The following is a 22558-nucleotide window of genomic DNA, read 5'->3' as shown; positions in this document are numbered from 1 at the left end:
CTCACCGCATAGCAATCGGGGTGCGAGGTGGGGGATGCGGCGAGATGGCCCCAACGGCTAGACGGAAGAGGCTGCAGGGCCGCCTCGGAATAGTCCAAGCATCGGACGCGCTTGGGGCCACTACCAGTGACAACCCCTTATCCCGCGATGCGTCCGATACGAAGATAGTTCCAAGGCGGCCGAAGAGCCTCACCGCATAGCAATCGGGGTGCGAGGTGGGGGATGCGGCGAGATGGCCCCAACGGCTAGACGGAAGAGGCCACAGGGCCGCCTCGGAATAGTCCAAGCATCGGACGCGCTTGGGGCGACTACCAGTGACAACCCCTTATCCCGCGATGCGTCCGATACGAAGATAGTTCCCAGGCGGCCGAGGAGCCTCACCGCATAGCAATCGGGGTGCGAGGCGAGGGATGCGGCGAGATGGCCCCAAAGGATAGACGGAAGAGGCTGCAGGGCTGCCTCGGAATAGTCCAAGCATCGGACGCGCTTGGGGCGACTACCACTGCCAACCCCTTATCCCGCGATGCGTCCGATACACAGATAGTTCCGAGGCGGCCGAGGAGGTGGGGGATGCAGCGAGATGGCCCCAACGGCTAGACGGAAGAGGCTGCAGGGCCGCCTCGGAATAGTCCAAGCATCGGACGCGCTTGGGGCGACTACCAGTGACAACCCCTTATCCCGCGATGCGTCCGATACACAGATAGTTCCGAGGCGGCCAAGGAGCCTCACCGCATAGCAATCGTGGTGCGAGGTGGGGGATGCGGCGAGATGGCCCCAACGGCTAGACGGAAGAGGCTGCAGGGCCGCCTCGGAATGGTCCAAGCATCGGATGCGCTTGGGGCGACTACCACTGCCAACCCCTTATCCCGCGATGCGTCCGATACACAGATAGTTCCAAGGCGGCCGAGGAGCCTCACAGCATAGCAATCAGGGTGCGAGGCGAGGGATGCGGCGAGAAAGCCCCAACGGCTAGAGGGAAGAGGCTTCAGGTCCGCCTCGGAATGGTCCAAGCATCGGACGCGCTTGGGGCGACTACCAGTGACAACCCCTTATCCCGCGACGCGTCCGATACACAGATAGTTCCAAGGCGGCCGAGGAGCCTCACCGCATAGCAATCGGGGTGCGAGGCGAGGGATGCGGCGAGAAGGACCCAACGGCTACACGGAAGAGGCTTCGGGGCCGCCTCGGAATGGTCCAAGCATCGGACGCGCTTGGGGCGACTACCAGTGACAACCCCTTATCCCGCGACGCGTCCGATACACAGATAGTTCCAAGGCGGCCGAGGAGCCTCACCGCATAGCAATCGGGGTGCGAGGCGAGGGATGCGGCGAGAAGGACCCAACGGCTAGACGGAAGAGGCTTCGGGGCCGCCTCGGAATGGTCCAAGCATCGGACGCGCTTGGGGCGACTACCAGTGACAACCCCTTATCCCGCGACGCGTCCGATACACAGATAGTTCCAAGGCGGCCGAGGAGCCTCACCGCATAGCAATCGGGGTGCGAGGCGAGGGATGCGGCGAGAAGGACCCAACGGCTAGACGGAAGAGGCTTCGGGTCCGCCTCGGAATGGTCCAAGCATCGGACGCGCTTGGGGCGACTACCAGTGACAACCCCTTATCCCGCGACGCGTCCGATACACAGATAGTTCCAAGGCGGCCGAGGAGCCTCACCGCATAGCAATCGGGGTGCGAGGCGAGGGATGCGGCGAGAAGGACCCAACGGCTAGACGGAAGAGGCTTCGGGTCCGCCTCGGAATGGTCCAAGCATCGGACGCGCTTGGGGCGACTACCAGTGACAACCCCTTATCCCGCGACGCGTCCGATACACAGATAGTTCCAAGGCGGCCGAGGAGCCTCACCGCATAGCAATCGGGGTGCGAGGCGAGGGATGCGGCGAGAAGGACCCAACGGCTAGACGGAAGAGGCTTCGGGTCCGCCTCGGAATGGTCCAAGCATCGGACGCGCTTGGGGCGACTACCAGTGACAACCCCTTATCCCGCGACGCGTCCGATACACAGATAGTTCCGAGGCGGCCGAGGAGCCTCACCGCATAGCAATCGGGGTGCGAGGCGAAGGATGCGGCGAGAAGGACCCAACGGCTAGACGGAAGAGGCTTCGGGTCCGCCTCGGAATGGTCCAAGCATCGGACGCGCTTGGGGCGACTACCAGTGACAACCCCTTATCCCGCGACGCGTCCGATACACAGATAGTTCCAAGGCGGCCGAGGAGCCTCACCGCATAGCAATCGGGGTGCGAGGCGAGGGATGCGGCGAGAAGGACCCAACGGCTAGACGGAAGAGGCTTCAGGGCCGCCTCGGAATGGTCCAAGCATCGAACGCGCTTGGGGCGACTACCAGTGACAACCCCTTATCCCGCGACGCGTCCGATACACAGATAGTTCCGAGGCGGCCGAGGAGCCTCACCGCATAGCAATCGGGGTGCGAGGCGAGGGATGCGGCGAGAAGGACCCAACGGCTAGACGGAAGAGGCTTCAGGGCCGCCTCGGAATGGTCCAAGCATCGGACGCGCTTGGGGCGACTACCAGTGACAACCCCTTATCCCGCGACGCGTCCGATACACAGATAGTTCCGAGGCGGCCGAGGAGCCTCACCGCATAGCAATCGGGGTGCGAGGCGAGGGATGCGGCGAGAAGGACCCAACGGCTAGACGGAAGAGGCTTCAGGGCCGCCTCGGAATGGTCCAAGCATCGGACGCGCTTGGGGCGACTACCAATGACAACCCCTTATCCCGCGACGCGTCCGATACACAGATAGTTCCGAGGCGGCCGAGGAGCCTCACCGCATAGCAATCGGGGTGCGAGGCGAGGGATGCGGCGAGAAGGACCCAACGGCTAGACGGAAGAGGCTTCAGGGCCGCCTCGGAATGGTCCAAGCATCGGACGCGCTTGGGGCGACTACCAATGACAACCCCTTATCCCGCGACGCGTCCGATACACAGATAGTTCCGAGGCGGCCGAGGAGCCTCACCGCATAGCAATCGGGGTGCGAGGCGAGGGATGCGGCGAGAAGGACCCAACGGCTAGACGGAAGAGGCTTCAGGGCCGCCTCGGAATGGTCCAAGCATCGGACGCGCTTGGGGCGACTACCAGTGACAACCCCTTATCCCGCGACGCGTCCGATACACAGATAGTTCCGAGGCGGCCGAGGAGCCTCACCGCATAGCAATCGGGGTGCGAGGCGAGGGATGCGGCGAGAAGGACCCAACGGCTAGACGGAAGAGGCTTCAGGGCCGCCTCGGAATGGTCCAAGCATCGGACGCGCTTGGGGCGACTACCGTTGCCAACCCCTTATCCCGCGATGCGTCTGATACACAGATAGTTCCGAGGCGGCCGAGGAGCCTCACCGCATAGCAATCGGGTTGCGAGGCAGATTATTGGGAAGGGAACCCCCTGGGATGCGGCTCAAGCAGTGCCCAAAGGGACTGGAATGCGGAATCACATCGAGAGACCCAAATGCTATACGAGGGCTCAAATCGAATTATCGATTTGGCCACGACATGGACGCATCGGAACGACTACCTTTGCCGAACCACTCGCAATTGCATCCATACCGAAACCAATAGACATTTCCGTTAGAGCCCTCGCATAGCATTCGGGAATCTCGCATGCCCCTCTAAATCGACCAATGCTGGCGCTCAATGAAAATCCGAGCGCTACCACCGTTCGAGCGCCAGCATTGGTCGAGTTAGAGGGGCACGGGGGAGAATGCTCCAGTCAACACCTCCCCTATATAAGTTATTTGTCCGATTCTCGCACAACCGTAGTCTGCCTCGTCGAATCAAACAACGGTCCCAGATTCCGACTTCCGTTCCGTAGAGACCCAAAAGCTAGATGGAGGCTCGCAAGAAAGAGAGTCGGCGCATAGCAATCGGGTTTCTCGAACGTTTAGGGACCGAGCTCACTTGCGGATAGGGCAAAATCCGCCAAGCAACCCAAAAGCTAGACGGGGGCTCGAATCGAATCGCCTAGGCGGCCACAACAACGACGTGTTGGATCGACTACCAGTGCCAAACCATTCAGCAAGACTAGTCTGTGTCGAGGCCGGATAGAGATTCTCAGAGAGCGCCCGCATAGCATTTAGGAGACCTGCCGCGTCCCTCACACTCGACAAATGGTGGTGCACGTTTATAAATCCGAGCGATCCCAACCCTTTCAAGCACCAACATCGGTCGAGATAGAGGGGCACGGAGGGGGCTGCGTGAGACAACACAGTCCCCTATATAAGTTATTTGTCCGATTCTCACACATCCGAAGAATGGTCATCAAATCGGACAACAGCCCAAACTTCCGACTTCCGTCCCAGAAAGCCCAAGAGCTATCTAAAACGTTCATGGCCGGAACTCGATCGCGGCTATACCAGTCCGCCAAGCAACCCAAAAGCTAGACTGGAGCTCTAGTCGAATCACCTCTGTGGCCATTGCAAGGACGTGTTGGAGCGACTACCATTGCCGAACCATTCCGCAGGTCGAGTCCATACCAAGGCCGCATAGAGATTCACGATGAGCTCCTGCATAGCAATCAGGAGACTTGCCGTGTCCATCACAATCGATAAATCCTGGTGCAAGATTTTTGCATCCGAGCGCTCCAACCAGTCGAGCACCAGCATCAATCGACATAAACGGGCACGGGGGGAGGATGCTCGAGAACACTACCTCCCCTATATAAGTTATTTGTCCGATTCTCAAGCAGCCGAAGTCTGGTCATCGAATCGGGTCAAAGACCACAACTTCCGACTTTACCCACAATGCAAGTCATCGAATCGAACATCGGCCCCCGAGTCGGACTCCATGCGTATGTCAGGTCATCGGACCCAAATTCCGCCTTCCTGCGCATGGCGGGCCATCAATATCAACTCGGTCATCGGACCCAAACTCCGCCTTTTTGCGTATGGCACGCCTTCAAATCGGTCATCGGACCCAAATTCCGCCTTCCTGTGCATGGCGGGCCATCAACATCAACTCGGTCATCGGACCCAAATTCCGCCTTTCTGCGCATGGCACGCCATCAACTCGGTCATCGGACCCAAATTCCGCCTTCCTGCGCATGGCAGGTCATCGGACACAAATTCAGACCTCGCCAATATGCCTACGTATCGAATCGGTCATCGGACCCAACTTCCGACTTCATCCATACTGTAGGGTCTTTGAGGTTGGCGCGGTGCGCTCAACCCAGGGAGTCGACCCATCGAAGCATACACCTCCCCTATATAAGCTATTTGTCCGATTCCCACACCTGTGTAGTTTGCACCTCTGACCAGGACATCGACCCCAACTTCCGAACTCGACTGCAACGACGGCACCAGCGCCTTGGTGCGCACCTTGCGACGCACAGTCCCAACATTCGCCTTCCTGCACATGGCAGGTCATCGGACCCAAATTCCGACCTCGCGAGTATGCCTACATATCGAATCGGTCATCGGACCCAACTTCCGACTTCATCCATACCGTAGGGTCTTTGAGGTTGGCGCGGTGCGCTCAACCCGGGGAGTCGACCCAACGAAGCATACACCTCCCCTATATAAGCTATTTGTCCGATTCCCACACCTGTGTAGTTTGCACCTCCGATCAAGACATCGACCCCAACTTCCGAACTCGCCTCCAACGACCGAACCAGCGCCTTGGTGCGCACCTTGCAACGCACAGTGCCAACATTCGCCTTCCTGCACGTGGCAGGTCATCGGACCCAAATTCCGACCTCGCGAGTATGCCTACATATCGAATCGGTCATCGGACCCAACTTCCGACTTCATCCATACCGTAGGGTCTTTGAGGTTGGCGCGGTGCGCTCAACCCGGGGAGTCGACCCAACGAAGCATACACCTCCCCTATATAAGCTATTTGTCCGATTCCCACACCTGTGTAGCTTGCACCTCCGATCAGGACATCGACCCCAACTTCCGAACTCGACTAAAAAGACCGCACCAGCGCCTTGGTGTGCACCTTGCAACGCACAGTGTCAACATTCGCCTTCCTGCACATGGCAGGTCATCGGACCCAAATTCCGACCTCATGAGCATACCTACTAATCGAATCGGTCATCGGACCCAACTTCCGACTTCATCCATACCGTAGGGTCTTTGAGGTTGGCGCGGTGCGCTCAACCTGGGGAGTCGACCCATCGAAGCATACACCTCCCCTATATAAGCTATTTGTCCGATTCCGACACCTGTGTAGTTTGCACCTCCGCTCAGGACATCGACCCCAACTTCCGAACTCGCCTGCAACGACCGAACCAGCGCCTTGGTGCGCACCAAAAGTGCGCACTTTTGGAGGGCACTTTTCTGCGCTCCAAAGGTGCGCACTTTTGGAGGGCACTTTTTGGAGGGCACTTTTCTGCGCTCCAAAGGTGCGCACTTTTGGAGGGCACTTTTTGGAGGGCACTTTTCTGCGCTCCAAAGGTGCGCACTTTTGGAGGGCACTTTTTGGAGGGCACTTTTCTGCGCTCCAAAGGTGCGCACTTTTGGAGGGCACTTTTTGGAGGGCACTTTTCTGCGCTCCAAAGGTGCGCACTTTTGGAGGGCACTTTTTGGAGGGCACTTTTCTGCGCTCCAAAGGTGCGCACTTTTGGAGGGCACTTTTTGGAGGGCACTTTTCTGCGCTCCAAAGGTGCGCACTTTTGGAGGGCACTTTTTGGAGGGCACTTTTCTGCGCTCCAAAGGTGCGCACTTTTGGAGGGCACTTTTTGGAGGGCACTTTTCTGCGCTCCAAAGGTGCGCACTTTTGGAGGGCACTTTTGTGCACTCCAAAGGTGCGCACTTTTGGAGGGCACTTTTCCTGTGCTCCAAAGGTGCACACCTAGGTGAGCACCTTCGACCACACCTTGTAGCACACCAAACTCTGACTTTCGACTTCATCCGCAATGCAGGGTCTTTGAGGTTGGCGCAATGCGCACAACCAGGGGAGTCGACCCATCAAACCCAACACCTCCCCTATATAAGCTATTTGTCTGATTCTCATACATGCGTAGCCTGCAGGAGCAATTAGGACATCGACCCCAACTTTCGGCTTCTAAACGAAAACAAGGTCTTTGAGGTTGGTGTAATGCGAACAACTAGGGGAGTCAACCCATCAAACCCAACACCTCCCCTATATAAGCTATTTGTCTGATTCTCATACATGTGTAGTCTACAGGAGCAATTAGGACATCGACCCCAACTTTTGACTTCTTAACGAAAACAAGGTCTTTGAGGTTGACGTAATGCGCACAACCAGGGGAGTCGACCCATCAAACCCAACACCTCCCCTATATAAGCTATTTGTCCGATTCTCATACATGTGTAGCCTGCAGGAGCCATTAGGACATTGACCCCAACTTTTGACTTCTTAACGAAAACAAGGTCTTTGAGGTTGGCGTAATGCGCACAACCAAGGGAGTTGACCCATCAAACCCAACACCTCCCCTATATAAGCTATTTGTCTGATTCTCATACATGTGTAGCCTGCAACAACGATTAGGACATCCACCCCAACTTCTGAATTCGTCTGCGTTGACCGCACCAAAGGTGCACGCCTTGGTGCTCACCAAAATCCGACTTCCGACTTCTTCTGCTATGCGGGGTCTTTGAGGTTGGCGCAGTGCGCACAACCAGGGGAGTCAACCCACCGAATGCAACACCTCCCCTATATAAGCTATTTGTCTGATTCTCATACATGCGTAGACTGCAGCAATGATTAGGACATCCACCCCAACTTTTGACTTCTTAAACAAGACAGGGTCTTTGAAGTTGGTGCAGTGCACACAACCAGGGGAGTCGACCCATCAAACGCAACACCTCCCCTATATAAAGCTATTTGTCCGATTCTCATACGTGTAGTCTGCAGCAGCGATTAGGACATCGACCCCAACTTCCGAATTCGTTTGCATTGACCGCACCAAAGGTGCACGCCTTGGTGTGCACCCTGGAGTGCACTTTGGTGCTCACCTCGGTGCACACTTTGGTGTGCACCTCGGTGTGCACCAAAGGTGCGCACCTTGGAGCGCACCAAAGGTGTACACTTTGGAGCGCACCACATAGGGTCTTTGAGAGGTTGGCGCAGTGCGCACACCAAGGTGGGTGTTGAGGTGCGTGCCGAGGTGGGTGGGTGCTAGGGTGCGCTCCATGGTGGGTGCCAGGGTGGGTGCGTGCTAGGGTGGATTCCAAAGAGGGTCATAGGGTGGGTGCCAAGGTGGGTTGGTGATATAGTGGGTTCAAAGGTGGGTACTAGGGTGGGTTCCAAGGTGGGTCACAAGTTGGGTGCCAGGATGCGTGGGTGTTAGGTTGGGTGCCAAGGTGGGCTCCTGCGTGGGTGGGTGCTAGGGTGGGTTTCAAGGTGGACGCGAGGGCGGGTGCCAAGGTGGGTAACAAGTTGGGTGTTAGGATGGGTGAGTGCTAGAGTGGGTGCCAAGGTGGGTGGGTGCTAAGGTGGATGCCAAGGTGGTTCACAGGGTGGGTGGGTTCTAGGGTGAGTTCCAAGGTGGGTCACAGGTTCAGTGCTAGGGTGGGTGTCAAGGCGGGTGTCGAGGTGCCTGGGTGCTAGGGTGTGGATGCCAATGTGGGTCATAGGGTGGGTACTAGGGTGGGCTGCAATGTGGGTGCCAAGGTGGGTAACATGCTCGGTGGGTTCTAAATTGGGTGCCAGGGTGGGTGTGCACCCACCTTGCCCGAGGTGGGTGCCAAGGTGCCAGTGTGGGTGGGTGCTAAGGTGGATGCCAAGGTGGGTGAGAAGGTGGGTGATAGGTTGAGTGGTAGGATGGGTGGGTGCCAAGATGGGTCACAGGGTGGGTGCAAGGGTGGGTAGGTGCTAGGGTTGGTGTCAGGGTGGGTGGGTGCTAGGTTGGGTTCCAAGGTGGGTGCGAGGGTGAGTGTCAAGGTGGGTCACAGGTTAGGTGCTAGGATGGGTGAGTGCTAGGGTGCAAAGGTGCCAGGGTGGGTGCTAGGATGGGTCGATGCTAGGGTGAGTGGCAAGGTGGGTCCACAAGTGTCAAGGTGGGTGCCGAGGTGGGTGCCAAGTCGGCGACTGCTATGGTGGATGCCAAGGTGGGTCACGGGGTGGGTGCCAAGTTGCTAGGTTGGGTTCCAAGGTGGGTGCCAACGTGGGTGCTAGGGTGCGTGGGTTAAAGGGTGTGTCACAACGTGGGTGCCAGGATGGGTGCGCACCCACACTGGCCAAGACGGGTGCGGGTGCAAGGTTGGGTTCCAAGCCCGGTCACAGGCTGGGTGCTAGGATGGGTGGGTGCCAAGGTGGGCACCAGGGTGGGTGCACCCACCCTGGCCAAGGTGGGTCACGGGGTGGGTCCTAGGGTGGGTAACGGGGTGGGTACTAAGGTGCGTGCCAAGGTGGGTCATAGGGTGGGTGCCAAGGTGGGCACCAGGGTGGGTGTGCACCAACCCTAGCCAGGGTAGGTCACGGGGTGGTTGTCGGGGTGGGCGTCAAGGAGCCAAGGTGGGTGGCAAGTAGCCAAGTTGCGTGCCAAGGTGGGTGTCGGGGTGGGTGCCAAGGATCCAAGGTGGGTGCCAAGGAACCAAGGTGGGTGTCTGGGTGGGTGCCGAGGTGGGAGCCAGGGTGGGTCCCAAGGTGAGTGCAAAGGTGGGTGCCAGGGTCAAGGTGAGTGCCAATGTGGGTTCCAAGGTGCCAGGGTCAGGGTGAGTGCCAATGTGGGTTCAAAGGTGCTAAGTTGGGTGCGAGGTTGGGTGCGAGGGTGGGTGGGTGCCAAGGTGTGCTAGGTGGAAGCCCGGGTGGGTCGGCATCCCATGGGTGTCGAGTTGGGTGCCTGATGGGTGCTTCTTGTCAAGTTTTAGTCGTCGGGACTCATTTCGAGCCTTAGAGGTCGTTTCTTGTCCGGTTGCCCTGTCTTCGACCTGGGAACCCAATTTTGGTCCTTGGGTCCCATTTTTTTTTGTCTCGCATCCCACTTTTGGCCTGTGGCCTTTTCGGGGTCGATTCTCGTTTTGGGCATCAGAGCATGTTTCTTCTCCTAAAACCCAATATTTGTTTATTAAGTCTCGGAACACATTTTTGTTCTCGTGGACCCATCATGGGTCTTGGAACGCATTTGTGGTCCTTGGGTCCCATTTTGCATCCCGAAACTTGTGTTTTGGTGCTTGATCCCTATTTTGGGTGCCCACCTTGCACCAAGTGCGCACCCGGGGCAAACCGAGCGCCTTGGTGCACCGGGGCAAGATCGAGCGTGCACCCGAGGCGCCCCGAACATGCACCAAGGTGCACTCGGCCCACATGTGAGCGCAGGTCGTTGCGCCCGAGGTGGTGTGTGGGCACCGCGTTGCAGACGGGACACTGCACGCACACGACGCCCCCTCCAGGTGCACGCACGTAGGCCGGGCCGGGTGCACACCCGACGCCCTAGCAAGGTGCGCGCACCCGGGCAGGGCTCACACTTGGCGAACGGGGCGCACTTCGCGAGGGAGGGTGTGCACCTCGACGGGGGTGGGTGGCCGGGGTGGATTCGCACGTGGGTCGCGGTTTGCTAAGTACACACTGCGACAAGCTCATAACGGGTGCGATCATACCAGCATTAGTGCACCGGATCCCATCAGAACTCCGCAGTTAAGCGCGCTTGGGCCGGAGTAGTACTGGGATGGGTGACCTCCCGGGAAGTCCCGGTGTTGCACCCTTTTTTAGTTTTTCGCCGGGCGTCGCAATGCTATTTGAATAAACCTTTTGCCCGTTTGCGTTCTCGTCGGGGCCGGGCCGGGCCGGGGTGCGCTGCCCGCACTACCGCGCGCGCGGGGGCGACACCGAGCGCGCACCCGAGGCACCCCGAGCACACAGGCCACGGTGCAACCCGGGCGTTGTGCGCGCACCCCGGTGCGCCCGAGGTGCTGCGCGCGCACCCAGGTGAAATCGGTGTGCACCTCGGCCAGTGCGCGCTCGGTCGAGTCGCGCACGTTGGCCAAGGTGCACGGTGATGTTTCTTACTCTAAGGTTCCGCACCAGACGCCCGGGACAGGTGAGCGAAGCTGGGCGGGGCCGGGTGCGCGGCCGGGGCAGGTGCACGCAGCTGGAGAGAGCTTTGGAGCACACTTCGGAGCGCACCAATGATGCGCTCCATTCAAAAGTTTCCTGAAAAGGCAAAAAAAGTTGAGATTATAGAATTTCCCACTTGAGAGATTGTAAAAAAAAAAATTTAAAATGAAGGAAACGCGGGTGCCAAGGTGTGCGCAGCCCAGCCAAGGTGTGCGCACCAAGGCGCCCACCCTGGCGAAGGTGCACGCAAGGTGCGCACCCGAGGCAAACCGGACAATTAACCCAACTTTCGACTTCGCGCGCACCTTGGAGCGCACTTCGGAGCGCTCCTTGGTGCGCACCAATCTTGGGCACCTCGGAGTGCACCATGGCGCCCACCAAGGTGCGCACCCGGGGCAAACCGAGCTCCGACTTCGTGCGCACCTTGGAGCGCACGAAAGGTGCGCACCATGGCGCCCACCAAGGTGCGCAGCCCAGCCAAGGCGTGCGCATCAAGGTGCGCACCCTGGCGAAGGTGCGCACCCGGGGCAAACCGAGCTCCGACTTCGTGCGCACCTTGGAGCGCACAAAAGGTGCGCAACCCAGCCAAGGTGTGCGCACCCCGGTCAAACCGAGCTCCGAATCGTGCGCACCAGAGGTGCACGCCATCGTGCGCACCTTGGAGCACACTTCGGAGCCCTCCTTGGTGCGCGCCGATGTTGCGCACCTCGGAGCGCACCCGGGGAAAACAATGCAATTAACCCGACTTTCGACTTCGTGGGCACCTCGGAGCGCTCTCGGGTTCGCACCTCGGAGCACACCGAGGTGCGCACCTTTGATGCGCTGCCTTCACCAATTTCCAGAAAAGGCAAGAAAACATTGAGAAGGTGTGCGCACCGAGGTGCCCACCCTGGCGAAGGTGCACGCGAGGTGCGCACCCGGGGCAAACCGGGCTCCGACTTCGTGCACGCCGCACCTTGGAGCACACTTCGGAGCGCTCCTTGGTGCGCACCAGGGCGCGCAACCCAGCCGAGGTGCCCACCCCGGCGAAGGTGCACGCGAGGTGCGCACCCGGGGCAAACCGGGCTCCGACTTCGTGCACGCCATGGTGCCCACCGCGGCGAAGGTGCACGCGAGGTGCGCACCCGGGGCAAACCGGGCTCCGACTTCGTGCACGCCGCACCTTGGAGCACACTTCGGAGCGCTCCTTGGTGCGCACCATGGTGCCCACCAGGGCGCGCAACCCCGCCGAAGGTGCACGCGAGGTGCGCACCCGGGGCAAACCGGGCTCCGACTTCGTGCACGCCGCACCTTGGAGCACACTTCGGAGCGCTCCTTGGTGCGCACCATGGTGCCCACCAGGGCGCGCAACCCCGCCGAAGGTGCACGCGAGGTGCGCACCCGGGGCAAACCGGGCTCCGACTTCGTGCACGCCATGGTGCGCACCGCGGCGAAGGTGCGCACCCGGGGCAAACCGGGCTCCGACTTCGTGCACGCCGCACCTTGGAGCACACTTCGGAGCGCTCCTTGGTGCGCACCAGGGCGCGCAACCCAGCCGAGGTGCCCACCCCGGCGAAGGTGCACGCGAGGTGCGTACCCGGGGCAAACCGGGCTCCGACTTCGTGCACGCCGCACCTTGGAGCACACTTCGGAGCGCTCCTTGGTGCGCACCATGGTGCCCACCAGGCCGCGCAACCCAGCCAAGGTGTGCGCACCAAGGTGCACGCGAGGTGCGCACCCGGGGCAAACCGGGGTCCGACTTCGTGCACGCCGCACCTTGGAGCACACATCGGGGCGCTCCCGGGTTCGCACCGGCGTTGCGCACCGTGGTGGGCACCTCGGAGCACACCAAGGTGGGCAGCGAGGTGCGCACCTTTGATGCGATGCCTTCACTAATTTCCATAAAAGGCAAAAAAAAAACGAGATTTTAAAATTTCCGTTTTGAAAGATAGTGAGAAAAAGGGAATGCTGGTGCCATCTTGAGCCCGCCCTGGTGCGCAGCCCAGCCAAGGTGTGCGCACCAAGGTGCCCACCCTGGCGAAGGTGCGCGCCCGGGCAATTAACCCAACTTCCAACTTCGCGCGCGCCAGGGTGGGAGCGCACCCAACAACCGGGCCTGGGAAGAGCCAATGCGAGAAACCCCACCAAACGCTCTGACAAAAAAAGAGGGGGCGCTCCAGTAACCCCGCTTCGGAGCGCACCCTGGGCAAACCCAGCCAAGGTGCCCACCCCGGCCAAGGTGCAGGCGAGGTGCGCACCCGGGGCAAACCGGGCTCCGACAACGTGCACGCCGCACCTTGGAGCACACTTCGTAGCGCTCCCGGGTGCGCACCTCAGAGCACACCAAGGTGGGCAGCGAGGTGCGCACCTTTGATGCGCTGCCTTCACTAATTTCCAGAAAAGGCAAAAAAAAAAGGAGATTTTAAAATTTCCGTTTTGAAAGATAGTGAAAAAAACGGAACGCGCGTGCCATCTTGAGCCCGCCCTGGTGCGCAGCCCAGGTAAGGTGCCCACCCTGGCAAAGGTGCGCACCCGGGCAATTAACCCTACTTCCGACTTCGTGCGCGCCAGGGTGGCAACCGGGCCTCGGAAGAGCCAATGCGAGAAACCCCACCAAACGCTCCGACAAAAAAAGAGGCGGCGCTCCAATAACCCCGCTTCGGAGCGCAGCCGGGGCAAACCCAGCCAAGGTGCCCACCCCGACGAAGGTGCACGCGAGGTGCGCACCCGGGGCAAACCGGGCTCCGACAACGTGCACGCAGCACCTTGGAGCACACTTCGAAGCACTCCCGGGTGCCCACCGGCGTTGCGCACCGTGGTGGGCAGCGAGGTGCGCACCTTTGATGCGCTGCCTTCACTAATTTCCAGAAAAAGGCAAAAAAAAATGAGATTTTAAAATTTCCGTTTTGAAAGATAGTGAAAAAAAAGGAACGCGGGTGCCATCTTGAGCCCGCCCTGGTGCGCAGCCCAGGCAAGGCATGCGCACCAAGGTGCCCACCCGAGGTGCACACCCGGGGCAAACCGGGCTCCGACTTCGTGCAGGCCGCACCTTGGAGCACACTTCGGAGCGCTCCTTGGTGCGCACCATGGTGCCCACCAGGGCGCGCAACCCAGCCAAGGTCTGCACACCAAGGTGCCCACCCCGGCGAAGGTGCACGCGAGGTGCGCACCCGGGGCAAACCGGGCTCCGACTTCGTGCACGCCATGGTGCCCACCGCGGCGAAGGTGCACGCGAGGTGCGCACCCGGGGCAAACCGGGCTCCGACTTCGTGCACGCCGCACCTTGGAGCACACTTCGGAGCGCTCCTTGGTGCGCACCATGGTGCCCACCAGGGCGCGCAACCCAGCCAAGGTGTGCGCACCAAGGTGCACGCGAGGTGCGCACCCGGGGCAAACCGGGGTCCGACTTCGTGCACGCCGCACCTTGGAGCACACATCGGAGCGCTCCCAGGTTCGCACCAGCGTTGCGCACCTTTGATGCGCTGCCTTCACTAATTTCCAGAAAAGGCAAAAAAAAACGAGATTTTAAAATTTCCGTTCTGAAAGATAGTGAAAAAAACGGAACGCGGGTGCCATCTTGAGCCCTTCCTGGTGCGCAGCCCAGGCAAGTTGTGCGCACCAAGGTGCCCACCCTGGCGGAGGTGCGCGCCCGGGGCAATCCGGGCTCCGACTTCGTGCACTGCATGGTGCCCACCAAGGCGCGCAACCCAGCCAAGGTGCCCACCGCAGCGAAGGTGCACGCGAGGTGCGCACCCGAGGTGCACACCCGGGGCAAACCGGGCTCCGACTTCGTGCACGCCGCACCTTGGAGCACACTTCAGAGCGCTCCTTGGTGCGCACCAGGGCGCGCAACCCAGCCGAGGTGCCCACCCCGGCGAAGGTGCACGCGAGGTGCGCACCCGGGGCAAACCGGGCTCCGACTTCGTGCACGCCATGGTGCCCACCGCGGCGAAGGTGCGCACCCGGGGCAAACCGGGCTCCGACTTCGTGCACGCCGCACCTTGGAGCACACTTCGGAGCGCTCCTTGGTGCGCACCATGGTGCCCACCAGGCCGCGCAACCCAGCCAAGGTGTGCGCACCAAGGTGCACGCGAGGTGCGCACCCGGGGCAAACCGGGGTCCGACTTCGTGCACGCCGCACCTTGGAGCACACATCGGGGCGCTCCCGGGTTCGCACCGGCGTTGCGCACCGTGGTGGGCACCTCGGAGCACACCAAGGTGGGCAGCGAGGTGCGCACCTTTGATGCGATGCCTTCACTAATTTCCATAAAAGGCAAAAAAAAAACGAGATTTTAAAATTTCCGTTTTGAAAGATAGTGAGAAAAAGGGAATGCTGGTGCCATCTTGAGCCCGCCCTGGTGCGCAGCCCAGCCAAGGTTTGCGCACCAAGGTGCCCACCCTGGCGAAGGTGCGCGCCCGGGCAATTAACCCAACTTCCAACTTCGCGCGCGCCAGGGTGGGAGCGCACCCAACAACCGGGCCTGGGAAGAGCCAATGCGAGAAACCCCACCAAACTCTCTGACAAAAAAAGAGGGGGCGCTCCAGTAACCCCGCTTCGGAGCGCACCCTGGGCAAACCCAGCCAAGGTGCCCACCCCGGCCAAGGTGCAGGCGAGGTGCGCACCCGGGGCAAATCGGGCTCCGACAACGTGCACGCCGCACCTTGGAGCACACTTCGTAGCGCTCCCGGGTGCGCACCTCAGAGCACACCAAGGTGGGCAGCGAGGTGCGCACCTTTGATGCGCTGCCTTCACTAATTTCCAGAAAAGGCAAAAAAAAAAGGAGATTTTAAAATTTCCGTTTTGAAAGATAGTGAAAAAAACGGAACGCGCGTGCCATCTTGAGCCCGCCCTGGTGCGCAGCCCAGGTAAGGTGCCACCCTGGCAAAGGTGCGCACCCGGGCAATTAACCCTACTTCCGACTTCGTGCGCGCCAGGGTGGCAACCGGGCCTCGGAAGAGCCAATGCGAGAAACCCCACCAAACGCTCCGACAAAAAAAGAGGCGGCGCTCCAATAACCCCGCTTCGGAGCGCAGCCGGGGCAAACCAAGCCAAGGTGCCCACCCCGACGAAGGTGCACGCGAGGTGCGCACCCGGGGCAAACCGGGCTCCGACAACGTGCACGCAGCACCTTGGAGCACACTTCGAAGCACTCCCGGGTGCCCACCGGCGTTGCGCACCGTGGTGGGCAGCGAGGTGCGCACCTTTGATGCGCTGCCTTCACTAATTTCCAGAAAAAGGCAAAAAAAAATGAGATTTTAAAATTTCCGTTTTGAAAGATAGTGAAAAAAAAGGAACGCGGGTGCCATCTTGAGCCCGCCCTGGTGCGCAGCCCAGGCAAGGCATGCGCACCAAGGTGCCCACCCGAGGTGCACACCCGGGGCAAACCGGGCTCCGACTTCGTGCAGGCCGCACCTTGGAGCACACTTCGGAGCGCTCCTTGGTGCGCACCATGGTGCCCACCAGGGCGCACCCGAGGCAAACCGGGCTCCGACTTCGTGCACGCCGCACCTTGGAGCACACATCGGAGCGCTCCCAGGTTCGCACCAGCGTTGCGCACCTTTGATGCGCTGCCTTCACTAATTTCCAGAAAAGGCAAAAAAAAACGATATTTTAAAATTTCCGTTCTGAAAGATAGTGAAAAAAACGGAACGCGGGTGCCATCTTGAGCCCTTCCTGATGCGCAGCCCAGGCAAGTTGTGCGCACCAAGGTGCCCACCCTGGCGGAGGTGCGCGCCCGGGGCAAACCGGGCTCCGACTTCGTGCACTGCATGGTGCCCACCAAGGCGTGCAACCCAGCCAAGGTGCCCACCGCAGCGAAGGTGCACGCGAGGTGCGCACCCGAGGTGCACACCCGGGGCAAACCGGGCTCCGACTTCGTGCACGCCGCACCTTGGAGCACACTTCAGAGCGCTCCTTGGTACGCACCAGGGCGCGCAACCCAGCCAAGGTGCTCACCCCGGCGAAGGTGCACGCGAGGTGCGCACCCGGGGCAAACCGGGCTCGGACTTCGTGCACGCCGCACCTTGGAGCACACATCGGAGCGCTCCCGGGTTCGCACCAGCATTGCGCACCTTTGATGCGCTGCCTTCACTAATTTCCAGAAAAGGCAAAAAAAAGAAAAAAATGAGATTTTAAAATTTCCGTTTTGAAAGATAGTGAAAAAAACGGAACGCGGGTGCCATCTTGAGCCCGCCCTGGTGTGCAGCCCAGGCAAGTTGTGCGCACCAAGGCACCCACCCTGGCCAAGGTGGGTCACGGGGTGGGTCCTAGGGTGGGTAACGGGGTGGGTACTAAGGTGCGTGCCAAGGTGGGTCATAGGGTGGGTGCCAAGGTGGGCACCAGGGTGGGTGTGCACCAACCCTAGCCAGGGTAGGTCACGGGGTGGTTGTCGGGGTGGGCGTCAAGGAGCCAAGGTGGGTGGCAAGTAGCCAAGTTGCGTGCCAAGGTGGGTGTCGGGGTGGGTGCCAAGGATCCAAGGTGGGTGCCAAGGAACCAAGGTGGGTGTCTGGGTGGGTGCCGAGGTGGGAGCCAGGGTGGGTCCCAAGGTGAGTGCAAAGGTGGGTGCCAGGGTCAAGGTGAGTGCCAATGTGGGTTCCAAGGTGCCAGGGTCAGGGTGAGTGCCAATGTGGGTTCAAAGGTGCTAAGTTGGGTGCGAGGTTGGGTGCGAGGGTGGGTGGGTGCCAAGGTGTGCTAGGTGGAAGCCCGGGTGGGTCGGCATCCCATGGGTGTCGAGTTGGGTGCCTGATGGGTGCTTCTTGTCAAGTTTTAGTCGTCGGGACTCATTTCGAGCCTTAGAGGTCGTTTCTTGTCCGGTTGCCCTGTCTTCGACCTGGGAACCCAATTTTGGTCCTCGGGTCCCATTTTTTTTTGTCTCGCATCCCACTTTTGGCCTGTGGCCTTTTCGGGGTCGATTCTCGTTTTGGGCATCAGAGCATGTTTCTTCTCCTAAAACCCAATATTTGTTTATTAAGTCTCGGAACACATTTTTGTTCTCGTGGACCCATCATGGGTCTTGGAACGCATTTGTGGTCCTTGGGTCCCATTTTGCATCCCGAAACTTGTGTTTTGGTGCTTGATCCCTATTTTGGGTGCCCACCTTGCACCAAGTGCGCACCCGGGGCAAACCGAGCGCCTTGGTGCACCGGGGCAAGATCGAGCGTGCACCCGAGGCGCCCCGAACATGCACCAAGGTGCACTCGGCCCACATGTGAGCGCAGGTCGTTGCGCCCGAGGTGGTGTGTGGGCACCGCGTTGCAGACGGGACACTGCACGCACACGACGCCCCCTACAGGTGCACGCACGTAGGCCGGGCCGGGTGCACACCCGACGCCCTAGCAAGGTGCGCGCACCCGGGCAGGGCTCACACTTGGCGAACGGGGCGCACTTCGCGAGGGAGGGTGTGCACCTCGACGGGGGTGGGTGGCCGGGGTGGATTCGCACGTGGGTCGCGGTTTGCTAAGTACACACTGCGACAAGCTCATAACGGGTGCGATCATACCAGCGTTAGTGCACCGGATCCCATCAGAACTCCGCAGTTAAGCGCGCTTGGGCCGGAGTAGTACTGGGATGGGTGACCTCCCGGGAAGTCCCGGTGTTGCACCCTTTTTTAGTTTTTCGCCGGGCATCGCAATGCTATTTGAATAAACCTTTTGCCCGTTTGCGTTCTCGTCGGGGCCGGGCCGGGCCGGGGTGCGCTGCCCGCACTACCGCGCGCGCGGGGGCGACACCGAGCGCGCACCCGAGGCGCCCCGAGCACACAGGCCACGGTGCAACCCGGGCGTTGTGCGCGCACCCCGGTGCGCCCGAGGTGCTGCGCGCGCACCCAGGTGAAATCGGTGTGCACCTCGGCCAGTGCGCGCTCGGTCGAGTCGCGCACGTTGGCCAAGGTGCACGGTGATGTTTCTTACTCTAAGGTTCCGCACCAGACACCCGGGACAGGTGAGCGAAGCTGGGCGGGGCCGGGTGCGCGGCCGGGGCAGGTGCACGCAGCTGGAGAGAGCTTTGGAGCACACTTCGGAGCGCACCAATGATGCGCTCCATTCAAAAGTTTCCTGAAAAGGCAAAAAAAGTTGAGATTATAGAATTTCCCACTTGAGAGATTGTAAAAAAAAAAAATTTAAAATGAAGGAAACGCGGGTGCCAAGGTGTGCGCAGCCCAGCCAAGGTGTGCGCACCAAGGCGCCCACCCTGGCGAAGGTGCACGCAAGGTGCGCACCCGAGGCAAACCGGACAATTAACCCAACTTTCGACTTCGCGCGCACCTTGGAGCGCACTTCGGAGCGCTCCTTGGTGCGCACCAATCTTGGGCACCTCGGAGTGCACCATGGCGCCCACCAAGGTGCGCACCCGGGGCAAACCGAGCTCCGACTTCGTGCGCACCTTGGAGCGCACGAAAGGTGCGCACCATGGCGCCCACCAAGGTGCGCAGCCCAGCCAAGGCGTGCGCATCAAGGTGCGCACCCTGGCGAAGGTGCGCACCCGGGGCAAACCGAGCTCCGACTTCGTGCGCACCTTGGAGCGCACAAAAGGTGCGCAACCCAGCCAAGGTGTGCGCACCCCGGTCAAACCGAGCTCCGAATCGTGCGCACCAGAGGTGCACGCCATCGTGCGCACCTTGGAGCACACTTCGGAGCCCTCCTTGGTGCGCGCCGATGTTGCGCACCTCGGAGCGCACCCGGGGAAAACAATGCAATTAACCCGACTTTCGACTTCGTGGGCACCTCGGAGCGCTCTCGGGTTCGCACCTCGGAGCACACCGAGGTGCGCACCTTTGATGCGCTGCCTTCACCAATTTCCAGAAAAGGCAAGAAAACATTGAGAAGGTGTGCGCACCGAGGTGCCCACCCTGGCGAAGGTGCACGCGAGGTGCGCACCCGGGGCAAACCGGGCTCCGACTTCGTGCACGCCGCACCTTGGAGCACACTTCGGAGCGCTCCTTGGTGCGCACCAGGGCGCGCAACCCAGCCGAGGTGCCCACCCCGGCGAAGGTGCACGCGAGGTGCGCACCCGGGGCAAACCGGGCTCCGACTTCGTGCACGCCATGGTGCCCACCGCGGCGAAGGTGCACGCGAGGTGCGCACCCGGGGCAAACCGGGCTCCGACTTCGTGCACGCCGCACCTTGGAGCACACTTCGGAGCGCTCCTTGGTGCGCACCATGGTGCCCACCAGGGCGCGCAACCCCGCCGAAGGTGCACGCGAGGTGCGCACCCGGGGCAAACCGGGCTCCGACTTCGTGCACGCCGCACCTTGGAGCACACTTCGGAGCGCTCCTTGGTGCGCACCATGGTGCCCACCAGGGCGCGCAACCCCGCCGAAGGTGCACGCGAGGTGCGCACCCGGGGCAAACCGGGCTCCGACTTCGTGCACGCCATGGTGCGCACCGCGGCGAAGGTGCGCACCCGGGGCAAACCGGGCTCCGACTTCGTGCACGCCGCACCTTGGAGCACACTTCGGAGCGCTCCTTGGTGCGCACCAGGGCGCGCAACCCAGCCGAGGTGCCCACCCCGGCGAAGGTGCACGCGAGGTGCGTACCCGGGGCAAACCGGGCTCCGACTTCGTGCACGCCGCACCTTGGAGCACACTTCGGAGCGCTCCTTGGTGCGCACCATGGTGCCCACCAGGCCGCGCAACCCAGCCAAGGTGTGCGCACCAAGGTGCACGCGAGGTGCGCACCCGGGGCAAACCGGGGTCCGACTTCGTGCACGCCGCACCTTGGAGCACACATCGGGGCGCTCCCGGGTTCGCACCGGCGTTGCGCACCGTGGTGGGCACCTCGGAGCACACCAAGGTGGGCAGCGAGGTGCGCACCTTTGATGCGATGCCTTCACTAATTTCCATAAAAGGCAAAAAAAAAACGAGATTTTAAAATTTCCGTTTTGAAAGATAGTGAGAAAAAGGGAATGCTGGTGCCATCTTGAGCCCGCCCTGGTGCGCAGCCCAGCCAAGGTGTGCGCACCAAGGTGCCCACCCTGGCGAAGGTGCGCGCCCGGGCAATTAACCCAACTTCCAACTTCGCGCGCGCCAGGGTGGGAGCGCACCCAACAACCGGGCCTGGGAAGAGCCAATGCGAGAAACCCCACCAAACGCTCTGACAAAAAAAGAGGGGGCGCTCCAGTAACCCCGCTTCGGAGCGCACCCTGGGCAAACCCAGCCAAGGTGCCCACCCCGGCCAAGGTGCAGGCGAGGTGCGCACCCGGGGCAAACCGGGCTCCGACAACGTGCACGCCGCACCTTGGAGCACACTTCGTAGCGCTCCCGGGTGCGCACCTCAGAGCACACCAAGGTGGGCAGCGAGGTGCGCACCTTTGATGCGCTGCCTTCACTAATTTCCAGAAAAGGCAAAAAAAAAAGGAGATTTTAAAATTTCCGTTTTGAAAGATAGTGAAAAAAACGGAACGCGCGTGCCATCTTGAGCCCGCCCTGGTGCGCAGCCCAGGTAAGGTGCCCACCCTGGCAAAGGTGCGCACCCGGGCAATTAACCCTACTTCCGACTTCGTGCGCGCCAGGGTGGCAACCGGGCCTCGGAAGAGCCAATGCGAGAAACCCCACCAAACGCTCCGACAAAAAAAGAGGCGGCGCTCCAATAACCCCGCTTCGGAGCGCAGCCGGGGCAAACCCAGCCAAGGTGCCCACCCCGACGAAGGTGCACGCGAGGTGCGCACCCGGGGCAAACCGGGCTCCGACAACGTGCACGCAGCACCTTGGAGCACACTTCGAAGCACTCCCGGGTGCCCACCGGCGTTGCGCACCGTGGTGGGCAGCGAGGTGCGCACCTTTGATGCGCTGCCTTCACTAATTTCCAGAAAAAGGCAAAAAAAAATGAGATTTTAAAATTTCCGTTTTGAAAGATAGTGAAAAAAAAGGAACGCGGGTGCCATCTTGAGCCCGCCCTGGTGCGCAGCCCAGGCAAGGCATGCGCACCAAGGTGCCCACCCGAGGTGCACACCCGGGGCAAACCGGGCTCCGACTTCGTGCAGGCCGCACCTTGGAGCACACTTCGGAGCGCTCCTTGGTGCGCACCATGGTGCCCACCAGGGCGCGCAACCCAGCCAAGGTCTGCACACCAAGGTGCCCACCCCGGCGAAGGTGCACGCGAGGTGCGCACCCGGGGCAAACCGGGCTCCGACTTCGTGCACGCCATGGTGCCCACCGCGGCGAAGGTGCACGCGAGGTGCGCACCCGGGGCAAACCGGGCTCCGACTTCGTGCACGCCGCACCTTGGAGCACACTTCGGAGCGCTCCTTGGTGCGCACCATGGTGCCCACCAGGGCGCGCAACCCAGCCAAGGTGTGCGCACCAAGGTGCACGCGAGGTGCGCACCCGGGGCAAACCGGGGTCCGACTTCGTGCACGCCGCACCTTGGAGCACACATCGGAGCGCTCCCAGGTTCGCACCAGCGTTGCGCACCTTTGATGCGCTGCCTTCACTAATTTCCAGAAAAGGCAAAAAAAAACGAGATTTTAAAATTTCCGTTCTGAAAGATAGTGAAAAAAACGGAACGCGGGTGCCATCTTGAGCCCTTCCTGGTGCGCAGCCCAGGCAAGTTGTGCGCACCAAGGTGCCCACCCTGGCGGAGGTGCGCGCCCGGGGCAATCCG

The 22558-nt window shown here is 60.9% G+C and overlaps 2 non-coding genes across 2 annotated transcripts; both read left to right on the top strand.

Moving 5' to 3' along the window:
• The first annotated feature begins 10510 nt into the window (after positions 1–10510).
• Positions 10511–10629, top strand: LOC131868177 (5S ribosomal RNA). The gene has a single exon (XR_009366668.1). It is a non-coding gene; the product is annotated as a 5S ribosomal RNA (ribosomal RNA).
• Positions 10630–18445: 7816 nt separating this feature from the next.
• On the top strand, positions 18446–18564 carry LOC131868211 (5S ribosomal RNA). The gene has a single exon (XR_009366702.1). It is a non-coding gene; the product is annotated as a 5S ribosomal RNA (ribosomal RNA).
• The last annotated feature ends 3994 nt before the right edge of the window (positions 18565–22558 follow it).

Source organism: Cryptomeria japonica, unplaced genomic scaffold (genome assembly GCF_030272615.1).
Source record: "Cryptomeria japonica unplaced genomic scaffold, Sugi_1.0 HiC_scaffold_197, whole genome shotgun sequence".
In the NCBI taxonomy this organism is placed as follows: Eukaryota; Viridiplantae; Streptophyta; class Pinopsida; order Cupressales; family Cupressaceae; genus Cryptomeria; species Cryptomeria japonica.
This window is presented reverse-complemented; position numbering and strand designations above follow the sequence as displayed.